Genomic DNA, 21,245 nt, shown 5'->3' on the forward strand with positions numbered 1-21,245 from the left:
ACAAAAATCAAAAAAAGTCTCAACTTCTCTAGCCAAAAAGAAATGCAGATTAAGACAACCTTGAAATTCCACCTCACCCCAGATAGAATGGCTATAATCAAGAACACGAATAACAACAGATGCTGGAGGGGATGCAAACAGAAAAGGGAACCCTACTGCATTGTTGGTGGGAGTGTAAACTTGTTCAATCACTTTGGAAAGTAGTATGGAGGTTCCTCAAAAGACTCCACATAGTGCTCCCCTTTGACCCAGCAATCACACTTTAGGGTATTTACCCAAAGATCACAAACAAGGGTATACTAAAGCTACCAGCACACCTATGTTTATTGCAGCTTTATTTACCATAGCTAAGATATGGAACCAACCTTGATGCCCCTCAGTAGATGAGTGAATCAAGAAAATATGATATATATATCCATATATATATAATATGTATTTATACATATATGTGTATAGACATACACACACACACACACACACACAATGCTTTTCTATGCCTCCATCAGAAATAATGGCATCACCCCATTTATAAGGAAATGTTAAGACTTGGAGAAATGTGTAATAAGTGAAGTAAGCCAGGCCCAAAGAAACATAGGTCCCATGATCTCCCTTATTTGAAATAACTAGTACATGTCTAGGACAAGCAGAAATGGTCAAAAGCTATGTACATATGACCATATCAGATGATATGAAGTGAAATGAGCCCTAAGACAGGAACTCAAGTCGTTTTTCTCTTTCTTGCTATTGTTTTTAATGTATTATGTGACTTTTTGTTGCTTTGGTATGTTCTTCCCCCACGGTGTAACCCCTGTTTTCACTGTGCCTTGCATCTTGTATATACACTTTTCTAATTTGGGGATAGGACGGAAAAAAACAAAATGCTTAAATAGGGATACAGGCTGACTCATTGTAACAATGAGATGTACAAGACACTAGGTTGGGGGCTGGGAAGTTGGATCAGTGGTAGAGCGCTTGCCTTGCATGCATGAGGCCCAGGGTTCGATTCCTCAGCACCACATAAGCAAAAAGAAAAAAAGCCGGAAGTGGCGCTGTGGCTCAAGTGGGAAGAGCTGAGGGACAACGCCCAGGTCCAGAATTCAGGCCCCACAGCTGGACCCCAAAACAAAAAAAAGACACTAGGTTGAAAACGAACTTTACCATTTGAGTGAGGGAGGGTGGGAGGGGTTGCAGAGGTTAGGAGGAAAGAAATGGTAGAGGAAAAACAAAGGAGCAGGTAACAATGCTCCATAGGAAATATAATCATATAACTGTAACCCCTCTGTAAACTATTTTACAATGCAAAAAGATTTTTTTTTAAAGACCAAGTAGTGCTTGTTCTACCAAGGAGGAAGCGGACAGGATGTGAAGCCTGTGAGTTCCTGTTCCAACACTAGCACTAGAAAGACAGTGGAGAATGAGGTAGGTGTGTCCCATTAGTTTTGAATTTAGACACCAAGCATGCAACACAACAAACGTTCATCTCAGACATAAAGAGAAAAGGGGTAAGAGAAATTTCAATTCAAAGAACTATGTCAGCAAAGGAAAATTGATCAGTAAAACAAACAAGTTCCCAGATACAGCATTTGAAAAATGGTGAGAGACAGACGGAGAGAAGGGGGACTGAAAGAGATGAAGACACAGGGAGGAAAATATATAAAAAGTGAGAGAAAGAGAGAAATGATGAAAGCTTATGAGTAGGAAACAGAATGAAGAGAGTAAATAGAGAAAAAAAATCTTGTGACGACACGTTAGGAAAAATACAAAGGGCTTTCTAGGAAGACCACACACTATATCATCAAATATTATCAAGTTTTATGTAGTCAAAGACCAGTAAGCAGTCCAAGAAGTATGTATGGAGAGTAATTTAATTACATGTATCTTACTAAGTAATCTCTCACATTTGAAGGTGTGTGTGTGTGACCACACTATTTCAGAAACTCCAGTAAAACCTGTTTAACATAATTCAACATTAATCATAAGGAGGTGATCTCTGACAAGTTGTCAGCAAATGTCCACTTTACATGACAAGTGACTCCCTCAATGGCATTGAATCACCAAACAAGTGTGACTACTTTATCTCACATCAGAAAACTCCAAGCAAGTCTGCCCTCAACTAAGACATTTTATAATCTACTCATTCTAAAAACCATCTTACTCTTGTTTAGGAACATGTTCTTGAAACTGAATATTTTTTTTCTGTTTTAAATCTTGGATAGACTTAGCTTCCTAAAATGGAATGTGAAAAATGAGAAATAAAAAACAACTCACCAGAGATCCTCTCATTCTTTCTTCCTGTTGCCAATGAAGAGAAGATTCTGGAAGCATGGCTTAGAGAAAAGGCAATTGACATAGTCAGGAAAGAACCTGTGTGATTATGCCTCAGATTTTCCTGCTCAAAACATTATACATGGAGTGAAAAAGCACAAAGCCTTCTTATGGGAGAAGAATCTTTGATGTCTCAAGTAGAGTATTAAATGCTCCACTGAAGATGACTCCACAGTCCATTAGTTGGTAGACAAACAGTATTCTAGGTTAATATACATACAGAATTCATAAAAACTAAGGTTCCTAAAAATGATTGAATAATTAAAACAAAAATCCACACCTTCAATACCACCAATTATTAATGAAATACATTTAGGGTTGTATGAATTATTTTTCTATTCATTAAAATGGATCCTAGGACTCCATCGAGCTTTTGCACTCTATCTTATTCATTTATACATTTAAACTCCATGGAGAGAATATAGGTTATAACTCAATACTTTTCCCCAAAATTATACAAGAAAATATATACAATACATATTACTTGTATTATAATATTTCAGTAATGGTTTTCAAATGGCACATTTCCCTGCATCCAAATACTTGGAGAACCCTTGAGCAATAACTTGAAATTTGTCATTTAGCCTACTTTATTTAATCAGTAAAGATTATGTAAATACAGTTTTGAGAAGTCCCTAATGCTCACTTTCCTAAACAATCATATGAGAGATAAAGGGCTTACTAAAGATGTAACATGAAATATTAAGCATAGGAGTGACAGAACATCACAGCTAAAGAACCAGAAGATTAAAATCTTATGTTGCACAAATAATACTAACACAAAGTTCTAAGCTGAGGACACCCCAAAATGCAGACTTATAAAAGTAAAAAATAAATATCTATATGCTTTTTCTTATATTTATTGTTTGGCTTTTACACAGGAAATGCTACTGTCCAGAGTTTTTATTTTTTTTTACACAACTACGTGGATTAGAAACTCTTAATATAAAATAACATAAATTTTACAGTGATATGTATGAAATATGAAAACCTACTCTGTAAACTTCAGTTGGGTCGTTTGTGCTAAGGAACAATATGAATCACTTAAAAGCAACATTTGCACATTCATTTTGGATTGTTCCACATGACAAGAATGGTTTCTTACTTTTAAAAAGTAACAAAGAAACTTCTGTAGGCTAATTATCCATATTCAAATACTCAAAACCACAATTGTTATAGATTTCAGGGTGGGATATTTTCTTCTTGTTTTGGGATTTAGACTATCATCCTTTAAATTTCAAGTTTCTATTTCATATTATTTTATTACAAACATAATCTATATTTAAGAGTTTATTTTGTAACTGGGCTCTGGTGGCTCATAGTTGTAATCTTAGCTACTCAGAAGTCTGAGATCTGAGCACCACAGATTGAAGCCAGCTGGGGCAGGAAAGTCTAAGAGACACTGATCTCCAATAAATTACTAAAATACCTAGAAGTGGAGATATGGCTTAAGTGGTAGAACATTAGGCTGGAACAAAACAAGCTCAGGGTCAATGTCCAGTGCTTGAGCCCAAGAACCAGGTCTAGCACACAAAAAAAGAGCATTTTATTGTATTGTATTTAAATTCTATTGAACAATTGTTTTGGAATACATATTTAGGCAGTCTCTCATTTTAAATGATGTAAAATAGGCTCAATAATCTAGTGGAGAAATTGTAAATTGTCAAGAACAGATAAAGTGGAAAACCTCCATGTTAGTAAAATTTTAAGCTAGGAAAATGCATAGGAACTGCAAAGGATAAAAAGGGATCAACGTGTTTCACTAACATATTTTAAATGAATGTTCAAGCTTCATTGACTTCAATTCCCATGAAGATTTTAAGTGAAATAATACTTCTTTGAGCAGGTTGAGACAAAATGGAGAACACTACCTAAAACTTCATTATATGTTACATCTAAAAACCATACCACTTTGAGTAAGACACAGTACTTTAATTTCCTTTTGTAATACTCCATGAGAAACACTTTCTTAACTGCAGGTAAAAACCAACGCTATAAGGCTACTATCAGTATATCCACAGGTGAGACATTTGAGAGATCATGTACAAGAATTGATACTGTGAAGAGGCTGAATAAATGAGTAAGAACAGAGATAGATACTTTCAGTTGTGACAATAATTCCTAATCCACAAACCACAGCCCCATGTCCTTTCTGAGAACTAGGCTCTGACTGATTCCTCAGGCAAGTTCATTTCCCCTCCTACTAGTTACTGTTAACCTTCCAACAGCACCTAGTGATTGGGAGTGTTAGAGGAAAGAGTACCACCTGAATCTTGTGCTCTAGTGAGTAGAACCAATCTTTGCTTAAGGCAAGGAAGCTGAAAACATTTTCCCCTTCCTTTACCTTTCTGCCTCTGCTCTGTAGGGCTTGTCAGAGTTGACAAGGTATCCTTCTTCAAACATTGCTAGGCTTCATTGCTTAACAGAAAGTAAAAAAAAAAAACCAGGACCATCACACACTACTGTAATATCTCATGTAGACCTGTTCCTAGTAAAAAGGTCTTGTACAAACACGTGTGAACTAAAGCCAGGAGTACTAAGAAATCTAACAAGGAAGGAGAAGAGCAGAGACACCTGTAGGAGAAACAACACAGGAACCCAAAAAACAACTGCAATATAAATGGAGTCAAATCAGGCACACACCTCACAATTTTGCTACAATTGTTACCATGCTCATCTTACACCTGGGCAAAGATAGTAAGGTCACAGGTGTTAACAGCAGAATTTCACCATCATGGAAATATAAATGCACACTTTCTCCTATTCTGGAGAACCACCCAACTTGCTGTCAGAATGTTGCAAGCCAGTTTCTGGCACCTGGAGACACAAGGGCTGTGGCAGCACAAACTCTGGAGCCCTGAACAAATCATCAGCCTCATGCTGGAGGAACATGTGGAGGATCAATTTTGCCTTGTGTTTTGCATCCAGCTCACAGTTCCTACCTGTTATTAGTTCTGCAGCCTGATATCCCTTCAAGTTACACTTCCCAAGCTCCACTGAAGAGAAAACTTCCAGCAGCAAGGCAACCGGAAAGAAACTGGAATTTGCAGGCTGGAACCACCCACAGTGGGTGGGGAGGCACATGCGCAGAAGGATCTTTGTCCTGCTTTTAAAAAAAGAATAAAAAACCTGCACTTTCAAAGTATCTGTGCTGCAACATAGACTACAATTCCCACAATGCATCGTGCCACTCTGAGAGGAAGTAGGTTTCCACCAGTGTTAGGCCCTTTATCTTAGGACTGCAGGGATGCATAGGGAGGTTTTCACCTGCTTCGCATGAACATAGGTGAGTTGTTTTTTTTTTTAATGAAAATCACTGTGTGTCTTCTGAAACATTGTTAGACTATCTGAGAAATGGACAAGTATTGGAAGCATGAAATAAGTTGGCTTTTTAATTCTTAGATCTACTAATGTAATTGAGCTTATGAGACTTTTTTCTGTTCGTGTGTAACAGATAAGTTCTGTTGAATGTAAATGATATCTGATTTCTTTACATTTTGGAATAGCTCCCTGTTCAATATAAAAAGGTATTCGCAGGCACTAAACTGATTCTTGGATCATTTTTCATGCTTTAATGTATACACTGCAATAAAGTAGCAGAATTGCTAGATATACAGCATAATCCTTGCACCAATTAAATTTTTTTAAAAAATGTAACAATTTCCCAGAAGTGTCCAAATTCCATTTTTGGAATCTTTAGTAGCTTTTGGCTGTTTCCAAATTTTTCCTTTCCTTTAAGGTTCTTTACTTTTCATTTCTTTTCTTTGATATTCATTGTTGCTCTTGTGGCTTGAACTCATGGTGTTCCCATTATCTTTTCTTTAACAATTTGTTCAGCTAAATAGTGAAAAGCATCCTGTGGGTGGGAGGAGTGGTCTTAGAACAGGCACCTCACCACAATTACTGTTCAAACTAATCGTGGTTTGGGGAGATCGGGGGGGGGGGAATGTGGGTGAGGTGCAAGTGTGAAGTGAAGGATAGGTCTCTGTGAAGCTTGATGGCTTGGCCCAAACCAGTGTGTTTTTGTCTTTCCATTTGCACGCCCTATTTCAGTGTGAATTCCTCCCTCTTCTATGATCCTAAAAGTTCCTCTCAGTCACTCTAAGCTACCTCATATTGTCTTCCCAGGTGTTACCCATTAGACTTTGGAATAAATCTTTGTTATCCCAGGTCCTAAGTGTGGGAAGAGTCAGGGCCACTTTCAGAAACCAGGCTTGTGTCCTGACCTCTGGCATTTGCCACAGTCAGGAATAGTCAGGCATCATTTGGGACAACACAGTTCCTTTACTGATAATGCAGCATCACCAGAGAATTCCTAACTTCTTAGCTCCCTAGGAGCTCTTCTCAAAATAACTGTGTAGGCCTAATCTTTCCAGGCCCAGTGATACAACTATAGTGCAGCAACTTCTAAGCCTGAGTAGGTAGGATCATTCAAGCTCAGGAGATGAAGGCCATTCTAGGTAACATAGAAAGATTGATTTTCAACGAAACACAAGTGTAGCAGTTCTTTACCAGATACCATCAGGGAGGGACATACACAGCAAAAAAGAAATCATCGTACAAATATGTTAGAAACAATAGCAATAAAGAAATATTTGAGACTCATATCTGATAAACCGATCAGAAAACAGGAAGTGGTACTATGGCTCAAGTGGTAGAGCACTAGCTTTGAGCTGAAGAGCTGAGAAACAGTGCCCAGGCCCAGAGTTCAAGCTTCACAACCGATAAACCTATCAGTTTGGGTCTGGCCCTTAACTTCTTGGTGTTCTATTATGAGATTCTGAACTCCCCAGAGAAAGCGTGCTTTCTTGCAAAGACAGGTTTTGATGAAGTCATTGCTGAACTTGATACATTAAGTGAAGAGGGGTTCAAAGACTGCACGCTAATAAAGTAGTTACTGAGAGAAAAGTTGACATTGTAGATATGATAACCAAGGAGATGAAGTGAAAGCAGGAGAAGGAGGGGAAAATTAAATGGCCTTCCAACTTTTGTCTGCCTCATTCTAAAATTTATACAGCAGACTAATTGCCATCCATGCTGTCCCACAAATAGTTTGTTTATGATTTATGATGTGTTTATGTTGCTTCTATTTGAATTTCTATATTTCTCAGGGTTTTTTGTTGTTGTTTTTTAATATTAGGGGAATAGATATTGCCTGTTAACATTTAGTGATTTATCTGTTTTCATCTTCAATTGGTGGGGAATAAAAGGGAAAATTGGTTCCAGGCACAGGTGTAGTTATTCTGGATATTTGAAAATTTTGGAGCACTAGGGCTGTGGTACAGATATTCCATGGCTGTTGCATTCTGGAATCATCTATTTCTGTGGAAGAGTCTATTTCAGTGTGCACACCTTAGACTACAGTACCAGAAGTATTATTTGAGACAAAGTTGTGTCCCAATTAACTCTGGATAAGGGTAGAAATGGTTCACATTCCATTATTTGTAATGTTACCTGCTGCTTGCTCTCATTATTTTTGCTACACATTTTATTTGTATTTAACTGTTTTAGACAACCTACAAACAAAAATGTAAAAGTAAAGATGCAGTGAAAACGAACTGTTTGGTAATCATTATTACCGTTTTCTCTACAACTTTTCATGTAAATTATTCTTTTGGTTTTGATATGCCTCAAAAGAAATTGTACATTATTATAACTTAGTTCATTACTCCCTTTTGGCAGCTAATGGGCTTTTACCAAGTTTAAAGTGCAAAATTTATCACAATAACAAAAATACTAATCTATCTACCAACTACCTCCTACAAACCCAAGTTTTTCCTTGGGGAGGGGAAAATTGATTTGAAAAATAATGTTCCAGTTAAAATTTTGATATATAGCATTTTCTAACTTAGGAAGCCACAACGTTTTTGACTCACCTTGGTTAGTATTAACTGAAAATTCTGTGCATCTAAATCAGTTTTGGTTTTTGAGAATGTTTTGATTCAGCTTGCCTTCGATTTTGGTAATTGCATTTGCCAGGCCCGCAGGATTACCGTTTTTTTTTTTTTTTTTTTTTTTTTTTAGCCTTCTGTCTTGTCACTAACCATTCCTCCTTGGTGGCCATGTACTTCGTTAAAGGTCACATGACTTTTCTGGTCTACTCACTGTCTAAGATCCCTTGCTTTCCTTGCTTGCATCCCACAAACTATTAACCATCCTCTACTGCAGCACATCTCACCTTACTTAATGAGATTGTGTATCTCCTACAAACTCTATCCTGAATGCTCTGCCATTGTTTGTCTTTAAATCTTCTCTAAGTAATGATGGGTCTGAGTTATATCAAATCTCACCCTACAGAATATTTCCTCAGAAAGTTACAGAAGACACCAAATAAAAGTGCCATTTTAAAAGACAAGTGGGGCTGAGAAGGTGGCTCAGTGATAGAGTGCTTGCCTTGCATGCACGAGGCCCTAGTTTCTATTCCTCAGCACCACATACACAGAAAAAGTCAGAAATGGTGCTGTGTTCAAGTGGTAAAGTGCTCGCCTCAAGCTGAAGAGCTGAGGGACAGCTCCCAGGCCCAGAGTTCAGGCCCCACGACCGAGAAAAAAAAGATATATTTTTTCTTTCAGAATGTAAGATCCTCCAGAGCAGGGACAATATTTTCTGTATGTTCTACTGTGTTCAGTACACTGTAAATGCTCAATAAATATTGATGATTGGAGGCAAAAAATATCTGCTTTCTTCATTGGAAATATCAACTATACCAATTTAGTTTGTGTATGATAATAGTTCTAAAATAAACACTGCCATTCTTTCAAAGACAAACATATAGACACATATATGTATATAAGTACACATATAATGCTTTGGGGGTAATCAGTAAGATTGTATTTCATTAATATGAAATATTAAATTAGTGTTCTATATAAATCAATACAAACCCATCCAGTCATTGAATCCGTCCATACTCCTTCATAAACCTGTAAACTTATCATATCTTTTGCACAAGCATTAGTCCTCCTGAGTAAGCTCAGGTCAGGAGAAGCCACAACAGGACACAAGATCCATATCAGGGCCTTAAAAATAGGCACACAAAAGAGGTGTGATCAGTTTTGAAAGAAGAGATATCAGTAAGATTATTAAATTATTTGGGATTGAAAGCCAAAGAAATGAAGATCTCTACAAAGAAGGGGACTAAAAAGAAAAGGAAATATCTCTGAGGTCCATTCAGTCCAGTGTTCATGTACAAGTCTTCCAGGGGTGATGGGCCACAGTGTGATGCCCAGTAGCCCACGTGCTTAACTGCTCAAGGCAGGATGAGATGATGTCTAGGGGCTTGCATACAGGATGGCTACAGGTCACAGTAATAGGAGACAGAACTTTATAAGAGGGGCCCTTTGTGTGTAATCCTAGTTACTTTGGAGGCTGAGATCTGAGGATCAGGGTTCAAAGCCAGCCCAGGCAAAAAGAAAAATCTATAACTTTTTTTTTTTTTACTAGTCTTATGGCTTGAACTGAGCATCTGGGAGCTATCCATGAGCTCTTTTGCTCAAAGGTAGCACTCTTTTGCCACAGCACCACTTCTAGATTTTTCTGTAAATAATTGGAGATAGGAAACTAACAGATTCTCCTGCCCAGGCTGGCTTTGAATTGACATCCTCAGATATCAGCCTCCTGAGTAGCTAGGATTAAAGGCCTGAGCAATTGACACCTAGCTCATACGAAACTCTTATCTCCAAGTAATCAGCAAAAAGCCAGAAGTGGAGGTGTGGTTCAATTGGTAGAGTGCTAGCCTTGAGCATAAATATTAAGGGATAGCACCCTGGCTTGAGATCAAGCCCCAGGATCAACAGAAGGAATAGAAAAGAAATAATCTGAAAATCACAAGCCAGGAAGATGCAGGATATGGAGCAGAAGGAGTCTACTGTGTTTATGTAGCAGACAGACAAAGTGAGACCCAATGAGGCCAGAGGTCTGTGAAGCAGGTAAGACACTTGCCGGAGTGTCTCCTAGGATGGAAACATGCAGCATTTTGCATTTGTACCAGCAGGTGGCACTAAACAACAAGGCTAAGAAGGCCTAGTTGGTTGGCTCTAAGTAATGAGCAGGTGATTTTGTATATTTGCTGGGTGTTGGGGGTGGAATGGGGTGAATTGAGGCCCTTCAGGATTCTCTTCCTTCATTCTTCCATTATCTTGTTCATCATTCCATTTTACAGATGAGGAAAGCTCTGAGCTGATTTTTTAAATTAGTTATTTGCCTGATTTTTGCTAGCATTGGGGCTTTAACTCAGAGTCTGTCACTCTTACTTGGCTTTTCTTCTCAAGGCTGGCACTCTTCCCACTGGAGCCATATGTTCACTTCTGGGATTTTGCTGGTTCATGGGAGAAAAGAATCTCTCAAATATATCTGCTGGGGCTGGCTTTGAACTGAGATCTTCAGATCTCTGCCTCCCAAATAGCTAGAATTACAGTCGTAAGCCATCAGTGAGTTCTTTTAGAGATGATTTTTTAAAATAATATTTTTTCTTTTATTGTGAAAATACTGTACAGAGGGGTTACAATTACATGGGCAAGATAATGAGTACATTTCTTATAAAATAATATTTCTATGCTCATACAATGTGTGTGTGTGTGTGTGTACACCCTCATGCACTCATACACACACACACACACACACACACACACACACACACACACACACACACAGAAGCAGGGACATTGTCCAAGCCCAGTCAAAGGGCAGAACAATGTTCACACCAACCATTTATTGTCCAGTGGTCTTAGATTTTGGGTGAGGGAAAGGGAGTGTTCTGTTACTCCCTGCCTTTTGGGCTAGGCCTATTCCTTCCTGGTGACTACTTTGTTTCTCATCACAGACTCCCAAAACTCTCCTAGGGAGTTCAGGGCTGCCACCCCGAAGATCTCAGGTCTTTCTGTCCAGCTGTAGGCTTTCTCATTATGGGAAGAACATGAGCTCCTTGGGCAGAGATCATAACTTAGTCACCTTTAGTGCCTTAACCTGAAACCTGCCACATCCCTAGATGGAGGCTGGACACACAGACTTCATTCCTTCATTCTGCAAGCCATTCCTTTGCCACACTGCACATGGCAGCATGCGTGATCTGGGAAGGGTCTCAGATCAGCTTCTCTGGACAAAAGCAGAGAAATAGTAACAAACAGATATGGAAAAATAACACAGAAAGAAGGACTCTGGAGGCGGAGAACTAAGGATCTTGGTTCAAAGACAACTTGGGTAGGAAAAGTCCCTAGACTTACCTTCAAAGAACCAGCAAATATTCCAAAGTGGGGCTGTGGTTCAAGTGGCAGAATTCCAGCCTTGATCAAAAAAGCTAAGGGACAGTGACTAGGTTCTGAATTGAAGCCTCATTACCAGCGATAGATAGAGATAGATAGACAGACAGACAGAAAGATAGATAGATAGATAGATAGATAGATAGATAGATAGATAGATAGATAGATAGATAGATAGATAGATAGATAGATAGATAGATAGATAGATAGATATAGATAGATAGATAGATAGATAGATAAACAGGTTTTCTGCGTACTGGTATTTCACACCTGTAATCTTAGCTACTCAGGAGACTAGGAGTGAGGCAAGAATCATGGTGTGCAGCCAGACAAGGCAGGAAAGTCCATAAGACACTTATCTCCAATTAGATATCAAAAAGCTGAAAGCAGAGCTGTGCCTCAAGAGATACAGAGATAACCTTGAATAGTAAAGCTGAGGGACAATGTGCAGGTCCTAAGTTCATTTCCCAGGATGAACATGCAAACATGCACCTGTGCATACATATACACACAAGCACACACACACATACACACACACACACACACACACACACACACACACACACACACACACACACACACAGAGGAAGATACGGTAGTATGACCATGGGCTGTGGGGTATAGAGGGGGTGGCTGACTGGGAGCCGTGTTTTGGGTGTGGTGCTGGGGACAGAACTGGAGGAAGGGTCTCCTACAGGCCTAGGAATGGGGACTTCAGTAACAGGAAGAGCCAGCATCCAAATCTAAGGGAGAACAGAAAACGGGGAGGAGACAGAACTCTCTACACAGTTCTAGATTGTTCTGCAAGGTCCTAGTGTGGTAGGCAGGTGAATGAATGTTCTCTTCATGGCCTTCATCACTCTGGCTGTTAGTGGACCCCCTTGGTGTGTATGCATACATACAGGTCCTGGGGCTTGAATTCAGAGCCTGGGCACTGATCTTGAGCTGTTTATGCTCAAGGCTCGCATGCTACCTTTTGAGGAACATCTGTACTTCCAGCTTTTTAGTAATTAAAGGGAAATGAGTGTCTCATAGCTCATGCCTGTAATCCTAGCTACTTAGGGAGCTAAGATATGAGGGTCATGGTTCAAAGCTAGCCCAAACAGGAAATTCCATGAGACTCTTATCTATAATTAACCACCTGAAAACTAGAAGTGTTGCTATGGCTCCAAGTGGTAGAGTGCTAGCCTTGAGCAAAAGAGTTCAGGAACACCTAGGTCCTGAGTTCAAGCCTCGGTACTGACTCACTCCTACCCCCTGTAATAACTCAAAAAAAGAAGTCTCACAAACTTTCATGCTCAGGTTGGCTTTGAACCATGATCTTCAGATTTCAGCCTCCTGAGTAGCTAAGATTAGAGGTGTGAACCACCAGCATCTACCTCACTTGACTTTATCTCAAGACAGCTCTCTACCTCTTGAGACACAGCTCCACTTCCAGTTTTTGTTTTTTTTTTTTTTTTTTTTTGAGTAACTGGACATAAGAGTCTGTTGGATTTTTCTCCCCAGGTTGACTTTAAACCATCATTCTCTGATCTCAGCCTCCTGAGTAGTGAGAAAAACAGGTGTGAGCAATGAGCCCCTGGATATAGCTCTCTTCTTTGCCCTTTTTCAGTTCCACCAACCTCCCTAGCTTCCTGCCCTGACTTTTCACTCCCTTGCTATCATTGGTGGTGATTGTCACTCCCTCCTATTTTGACTGAGTCACTCAGTCTCTGGTCCCAGGAATCTACTGCAATGCTATTATGATGACTAGGGCAAACATAAGGGAATAAGCCAGGGACAGACAGTATGGAATCTGAGCCTGCTGCCTCTTACATCTGCCACAGTATGAATGATCTCGGGGCTTCTGATAAATGCCACTGCCCTCTTGGAGACCTCCAAGGAGTTAGTTGAATGCCCACTCACTGAAGGCATGCCAAGTCCTGGGGTAGAGGGCACTGGGACTGTGAGAGGTCATGTCCCTCTTCTGAGCCTTCATTTCCTCCATAGTTCACAGACATTGTCCTTAAACTCTTGCATTCCAATCCCTTCTCCTTTTTCCTGGCTCTTTGCCAGAAGTCTCATACTTATGATTTTTGGGCTTTGCTTTTGGCTAAGCTGATCTGTCTGTTCCCAGCCTGGAAATCACACCATTATAATCATCCTTACTTGGTAGAGAAGAGAATGGGGACTAAAGGTTTGTGATGATGAGATGGGAAAATGGAGACCCAGTCTTTCCACCCCCCTTTTTTATTTTTATTGTGAAAATACTGTACAGATGGGTTACAATTACATGGGTAAGATAATGAGTACATTTCTTATCAAGCATTGTAGCCTCCTCCTTTGTTTTCCCTTCCCATCCTCCCCCCACCACCCAATCCTCGCCCCCCCCGCCTGCACCAAAGTTGTAATGTTCATTTTCAACATAACGACTTGTACATTTCATTGGAGACCCAGTCTTTGAATGAGGAGTTTGTTAAAGAATATTAAAAACAACCCAGGCAACGGTGGTTCCTGCCTGCCATTCAAGCAACTTAACAGGCTAAGATCTAAAGACCATGGTTTGAATTCAGCCTGGGCAAAAAACCCTGTGAGAGTCTTACTGACAATTAACCAGTTTTAAAAAGTCAGAAATGGAAGTGTGGCTTAAGTGGTAAACACCAGACTTGAGCAGAAAAGCTAAGCAAGAGAACAAGCCCTAGTATCAGAGCACTTGCACATGCACACACACACACACACACACACACACACACACTAAAATGTGTTTTAAATATTGACCCATAAACCAGCACTTCTAGACTGGTGAATCTATTCTTCTTACAAAACCCTTGGCTAAGGCTTTGGCTTCATCAGCTTGAGGTCCCAGAATGAATAGCATCAACACTGAAGATCCCTAAAAAAGCAAAAGTAAGGACACCTAGTAGGAAATTTTATATCCCACCAGGAAGGTTGAAGACACAGACCACAGTTTTTAAAATAAATACATAAATAAAAAGGGACCTGGATATTGGTGGCCCATGCTCGTAATCCTAGCTACTTGTGGGGCAGAGATCTGAGGATCATTATTCGAAGCAAATCTGGGCAGGAATGTCTATGAGTTTCTTGTTTGCTTGTTTGCTTTCCTTTTAATTTTTTGCCAGTCTTGGGCCTTAAACTCTAGGCATGGGCACTGTCCCTAAACTTTTAATCAAGGATTGCACTCAATCACTTGAGCCACACTGCCACATCTGACTCTTTCTGTGATTAACTGGAGATTAGAATCTCCCAAACTTTCCTGCTTTGACTGGCTTTAAACCCAGATTCTCAGATCTCTGCTTCCTGAGTAGCTAGGATTACAGATGGGAGCCACCAGCATAGGCTGACTGTGAAAGTCTTATCTCCAGTTAACCTCCAAGAAAACTGAATGGGGGGGCTGTGGTTCAAGGGGTTGAGTGCTAGCATTAAGCAATAAAACTTCAAGGACAGGACCCAGACCTTGAGTTCAAGGCACAGGACCACACAAAAAATAATAAAGAGAGAAGTAGCAAGGGGACAGTGGGAGGAGAGACTTACCATTCATCAAATACAATATTCTAGAAGCTGACACAGTGCTGACCCAAGTCACAACCAATCATCTATTTGAGGAAGCACAGTGACAACAAAGTAAACAAACAAATATGTGAAGCAACCATAACAAGATCAACAGTGCAGGTGAGAGGGCTTTAAAGGGGTCATTATGAGTCAAGTGCTGGTGGCTCACACCTGTTATCCCAACTACTCAGGAGGCTGAGATTTGAGGATCCTGTTTCAAAGCCAGCCCAGGCACTAAAGTCCATGAGACTTTTTTTTTTTTTTGGGTCCGGTCGTGGGGCCTGAACTCTGGGCCTGGGTGCTGTCCCTCAGCTCTTCAGCTCAAGGCTAGCGCTCTACCACTTGAGCCACAGCGCCACTTCTGGCTTTTTTCTTTTTGCTTATGTGGTGTTGAGGAATCGAACCCAGGGCCTCAGGCAGGCAAGGCAAGCGCCCTACCACTGAGTCACTTTCTCAGCCCTCCATGAGACTTTTATCTTCAATAAACTACTCAAAAAAGCTGTGGCTCAAGTAGTAGAGCATTAGCCTTAAACTCCAGGACAGGGCTCAGGCCCTGAGTCAAGCCCCAGTCCTCAGACTTCAGCTTCCTGAGTAGATAGGAATACATATGTGAGCCACCACAGCAAGGCAACCTTTCATTATATATTATCTCATTTAATGTCCATGACTACCCCAATAAGACGGCTCAGTCTAAAAGTATCAGCTCTCATTTACTTTCAGTCAATGATCAGGTCTGTTTTTCCACTGAAAGTAGTCTTGTCTCTGGGAGGAGGATAAAATCCCAAAAGCCCTTTCCCTTGTTTGGTGCATCCTATATTACAAAAGTGATGAAAGGGGCTGGGAAGGTGGCTCAGTGGTAGAGTGCTTGCCTTGCATGCATAAGGCCCTGGGTTCGATTCCTCAGCACCACATAAGCTAAAAGAAAAAAGCCGGAAGTGGCGCTGTAGCACAAGTGGTAGAGCGCTAGCCTTGAGCTGAAGAGCTGAGGGACAGCGCCCAGGCCCCACAACCAGACCCCCCCCCAAAAAAAAAAGTGATAAAAGGGCATGAGATTAAAGCTGGGTTCTTAAAGTATTGTGGGAAGCCTGGCCTGGTTTACAACTTTTATTAAAAAATGACTCCGGGAAGATAAAAACAAAACACACCTCAACTCCAATTTCCTTCAGAGTCCTCTAGGGAGCTAGTTGAAGAGAGGTGAAGGGGAGAGAGACTAAATAATTTCCTTCCTTTGATGACTTTGACTGCTACGCTCAAGCAGTAATTACTGAATACAATAGCTACAATGTACCTAGCTGGGGAAGGTCGTCAGTTTACTTTCCCAAGGTGGAGAAGTATATGAGCTAAAATTTCAGGTCTCAGCTTTACTTAGGCTGCTTGGCTCAGGGAAGAGGGGGACCTTTTCTGCAAATTCTTCTGTCCAGAAAGAGCTCTAGTTTATTCTCAATGAACAGTAGCAGGTGCTGCTAGAGATAAGAATGGAATAGAATAGATTGTGACCTAGGTGCTGACATCCTCCAGAGGGAAGCCCAAACTGAGACCTGCTCTGTAGAGAAATCAAAGAACTAGTGAAGAATGAATATTTTAGGTCAGCAGGCAAGGGAAGGGGTTGCTGAAGTAGAATTTCTGCTCCTGTTCCTGAGAAAATGGAGAGAACTACACAAAGGTTTATTTTTACGTGTGTGTGTGTGTGTGTGTGTGTGTGTGTGTGTGTGTGTGTGTGTGTGTGTGTGTGTGTGTGCATGCATGCCAGGGGGCTTGAACTCCAGGTCTCATGCCCTTGCTTAGCTTTTCCTGCAAGGTAGATCCTCTACCACTTGAGCCAAACCTCCACTTTGAGGTTTTTTGCTAGTTTATTGGAGATAGGAGTCTGTCAGCTTTGTCTGCCCAGTCTGGCTTTTAACAAGTATCCTCAGATCTCAGCCTCCTGAGTAGCTAGGGTTATAAGCAGAAGCCTTCAAGTATCCAGGTCCACACAAAGGTTTAGAGAAGTTTCTAGAGGAGACCAGAGCAAATTTGCAAAGGTCCTACCTTGGGTATTTATTTAATTAGGAAAACAGCAAGATCAGCCTAACTAGGAGAAAAGCAAAAGGTGTAAATCGGTCATATCATATGGGCCTCACAGGCTGTAAGGATTCTTGTGTATTGTTAATGTGAAGGAAAAGTACTAGTGAGTCCCCACAGTTCACCTGGAGTTCTAGCCACTCCTCTGGCTGCTCTGTTACAGCAGTGTGCCCAATACAAAAGAAGTATAATATTAGTCATCGCATCACTCACAGTAGTGGAAAGGTAGGAGCAACCCAAATGTCCATGGATGAATAAACAAAATGTGATCTATGCATCCAATGAAATACTATTCAGTCTTAAAAAGGAATGGCATTCGGACCCATGCTACATGAATGAATCTTTAAAATATTGTAAGTGAAATAAACCAGATATAAAAAATGACAATTTATGTTTCCACATCCATAAATAATAGTAAAAATAAATAAATAAAAGTCAAATTTGCTGGGTACCCATGGCTCACATTTATAATACTAGCTTCTCAGTGGGCTGAGAACTGAGGATGGAGGCTTGAAGCCAGGCTAGGCAGAAAAATCTCTGGGGCACTTAACCCAATTATACCAAAAAGTCAGAAGTAGAGGTGGGACTCAACAGTAGAATATCAGCCTTGCGCAAAAAAAATTCAACTTCGAGTGGAGAATGAGTCGGTCAGTGCGGGTGAGAAAGAGCAAGCTATCTGGGTGCAACAGCACTGTGGCAGAGTGAGCACACAAAGGCAGCCCTAGGCTGACAAGGAAGGGCAGAAAAGACAGGAGAGGTTTGATTACTTTTATTGGCCAGCCCTGTGGGTTGACCCCAGGGCCTGGGTCCTGTTCCTGACCCTCATTGTGCTTAAGGCTAGTGCTCTACCACTTGAGCCACAGCCCTGCCCTGCTTTTGGCTTTTTCTGAGACCTTATTGGAAATAACACTTTCATGGACTTCCTGCCAGGCTGGCTTCAGAGATTGATCCTCAGATCGCGGTCTCCCGAGTAGCTAGGCATACAGGCATGAGCTACTACTTCCCCCCATTTCATTAACTCTTGTGTGTCATCCCCAGGAATGTGCACTGGAGCCAAGGTGACCCAAGCCTTCAGGGGAGCCACAGACCCCAGGGGCTGAGCAAAGGCGGGGCTCCGCCACTATCTGCAAAGCCCAAAGACCTCGACTCCAGTGACCACAGAAGCATAGGAGGCAGGGATCAGATCCTGGAGTGCACTCCAACTGCACCAAAATGCACCATGAGCACCAATGCCCAATGAGCAGGCAGAAGTGGAAAGTGCTATAGAGTCGGAGTGGGACAGCGCCATTGCTGTCTTGGGTTTGGCTAGTTGTTGCCACTGCCACCACGTGGACATGCGGATGTACTAAGGAGGTCAGGTCTGACTGTCCATATTGGCCACATGGTGATTGTAGAGTCTGGCATCTAGTCTTCATGCTGGGGGAGGAAAACCAGCCTCCCAGATGAGAGGCCTGCCCGGATCCCTGGAGGCAGGGGTGGGCACTTGGCTGATAGGTTATTGAACCTGTCAGTCCATTGCCTGGGACTGGGAATTTCCTGTGGATCTGCCCCCTGAGCCCATCTATTTAGGCCAGATGATGGGCGTGTCCGGATCCCTGGGTTGAGCACTTGGCTGATAGGTTATTGAACCTGTCAGTCCAGTGCCTGGGACTGGGAATTTCCGGTGGATCTGCCCGTGCTCCGATCTTTTTAGGCCCGGAGCAGCTTAAGTCTTGCCACATGTGTCTCCCTAGTCCAGTGCTGGGTCCTGTCTCATCTTTGGTCATCATGCCATCGTAATTCAGATCTCCATGGAAGCTGAATTGCCTTGTTGGTATTGTTTTTATTTCTTTCCTCTTTAGCATGTTTGCTAGCTGGGTTTTGTGTATTTGGGGGGCTGTGGGCCTTTGTAGCAACGGGCGGCCTGCAGCCTGTTAACTGTGTAATAAAGACTCCAGTATTTCATATTCCAGAATGTGGCTTCAGGGATAGCTCACAAAACAGCTAGTGCGGAGCAGGGCTGCAGGGCCCTGAAGGGGCTTTTTTAGCAGTGGTACTGGTGGCCCTGGTCTTCCTGCCCAATGTGGGGCTGTGGGCTTTGTACCAGGAGAGGCAGCTTGGTGGCACCTGTGGGGGATTCAGAAAAAGTGCTGGTTCTAGCGGCTGGGCAGGTGAGTGCCTCGGTCCGGTGCAGCATGGAATAATGCTTTCCCTCTTCTCCAAATACTTTTCTGCTGCCCCTTCTTGCTCCTTCTCCTCCTGTCGGAGTCCTCAGAGGCGGCAGGGGGGAACATTTGCACTTTTCCCCGCTTTTTTTCCCCAGATAGGGCAAATTGAGGATGAAAATGTGTCCACTCAATTGAGTCAGAATTAGAACCCAGGGCCCTTGGTACCCCAGTCTGGGACTCTTATTTCAAATTTCCATGCTTTACAGTCAGTCCTCCTTTCTGTTGCCCTCTCTCCTCCCCTGACCTCCCAATATTCTCTTTCTGGGGAGAACCCTGTGTCCCAGGGTGTGATGCCTTCTGTAGGACTGGTTCCCCCCTCATCTCTGCTCTCCTCCCTCATCCCCCCCCCCCACCTCACCTGATCCTGTTGTTTCTGCTCAGGTCAGTCCCTTTTGCATTTTACCATTTGCACAGGGGCCCCTGGGCCTCCCTGCTCCCCTCTCCCTATTTGGCTTTCCCCATTCCTATTTTTTTCTCAGATCCTGTGGATTCCTTGGGGAGTGAGTGCAGAGATCCTCTTGGAGCTTCAGGTGCCTTGGATAGGGTGAAAGGTGAGTTTCTGGTTCTTGAGGAACTTGCCACCTTTAACTCTCCAGGAGTATGGAGGTGTCCTGGTGGAAGGATCTCCCGAAATTTCCCAAAGCACAATTCCTTGAGGGTAGAATGCCACAAGCCTTCCTCGTCTCCTCTGAATTGACGGGACTTGGTATTTTTTCCATTCCAAATTGTGATCATTTTTGTTATTGCCTTTTTGAAACTTAATCATGTACCTGTACCTGTGTACATGCATTAGGCTAAATTTGCATTTTTTTCTCTCTGTGTGTGTGTGTGTGTTCGTGTGTGTTCATGTGTTCAGATCCTGGGACTTGAACTCAGGGCCTGGGTGCTGTCCTTTAGTGTTTTTCACTCATGGCCCGTGCTCTGCCGCCTGATCCACAGCTCCACTTCTGGCTTTTTGGTGGTTCATTGGAGATAAGTGGTACAGATTTCACTGGCTTAGAACAAGGATTCTCATATTTCAGCCTCCTGAGTAGCTAGGATGGCATGTGTGAACCCTTGGCACCTGGCTTTGACTGCTCCCTCACATCATTCCAACTCCCTTATCTCCTAGCAAGTCTATGGATACTTAAATTGCTTCCTATAGTAGGGCATTTCAGATTTGCTTATGGGATTTTTCCTGGTCCCATAAGAAGTGGGTAATTTGTATATCAGGATCTGACTTGAGTGACTGTTCGCTGGCCTCAAAGGAAGAGGCTGAATTTTTTTTGTTGGGTGGGGGGTCCTGTCATGGGGCCTGAACTCTGGGCCTGGGTGCTGTCCCTCAGCTCTTCAGCTCAAGGCTAGCACTCTACTACATGATCCACAGCACCTCTTCCAGCTTTTTTCTTTTTGTTTATGTGGTGCTGAGGAATGGAACCCAGGGCCTCATGCATGCAAGACAAGTGCTCTACCACTGAGCCACCTTTCCAGCCCAAGAGGCTGATGCTTTTCCTTTCTCCTCAGTCTCTGGCTGGTCTCTGGCCATTCTGGTGTCTTGAGTACAGAGGGCTCTTTGTTCTAGGGCTAATCAAATGGAGATTAGCAAATGCTCTAGTTAATACCTTGACGTTAACTTGGCAGCTAAAAGTACATCCTGTAGCAGTTAATTGCCCTTGTCAGTGTTTGAATTGTGTGAGTGAGTTATGTGTCTTCTGTATTTTGCATATGCCAGACCCTCTGAATTTCATACATGTGTCACAGTCAGAAAGACAAAGACTTAAATGAAACTGTTGCTTCCTAACAACCACAATGGAACTGGGAATGGAGGGAGCCTCTGTAGCATGTGCAGTAGAGTGGGGAAAGGAGG

At 42.0% G+C, this 21,245-nt stretch overlaps 1 protein-coding gene across 1 annotated transcript in view; it reads right to left on the reverse strand.

Annotated features, from left to right (window-relative positions):
* LOC138807120 (zinc finger protein 850-like) overlaps window positions 1-21,245 on the reverse strand; it is a 125,144-nt gene that overhangs the window by 50,409 nt on the left and 53,490 nt on the right. The gene's annotated exons all lie outside the window — the stretch shown is intronic.

This window comes from Dipodomys merriami, unplaced genomic scaffold (assembly GCF_024711535.1).
Source record: "Dipodomys merriami isolate MVZ:Mamm:240054 unplaced genomic scaffold, mDipMer1.0.p SCAF_411, whole genome shotgun sequence".
Classification (NCBI taxonomy): Eukaryota; Metazoa; Chordata; class Mammalia; order Rodentia; family Heteromyidae; genus Dipodomys; species Dipodomys merriami.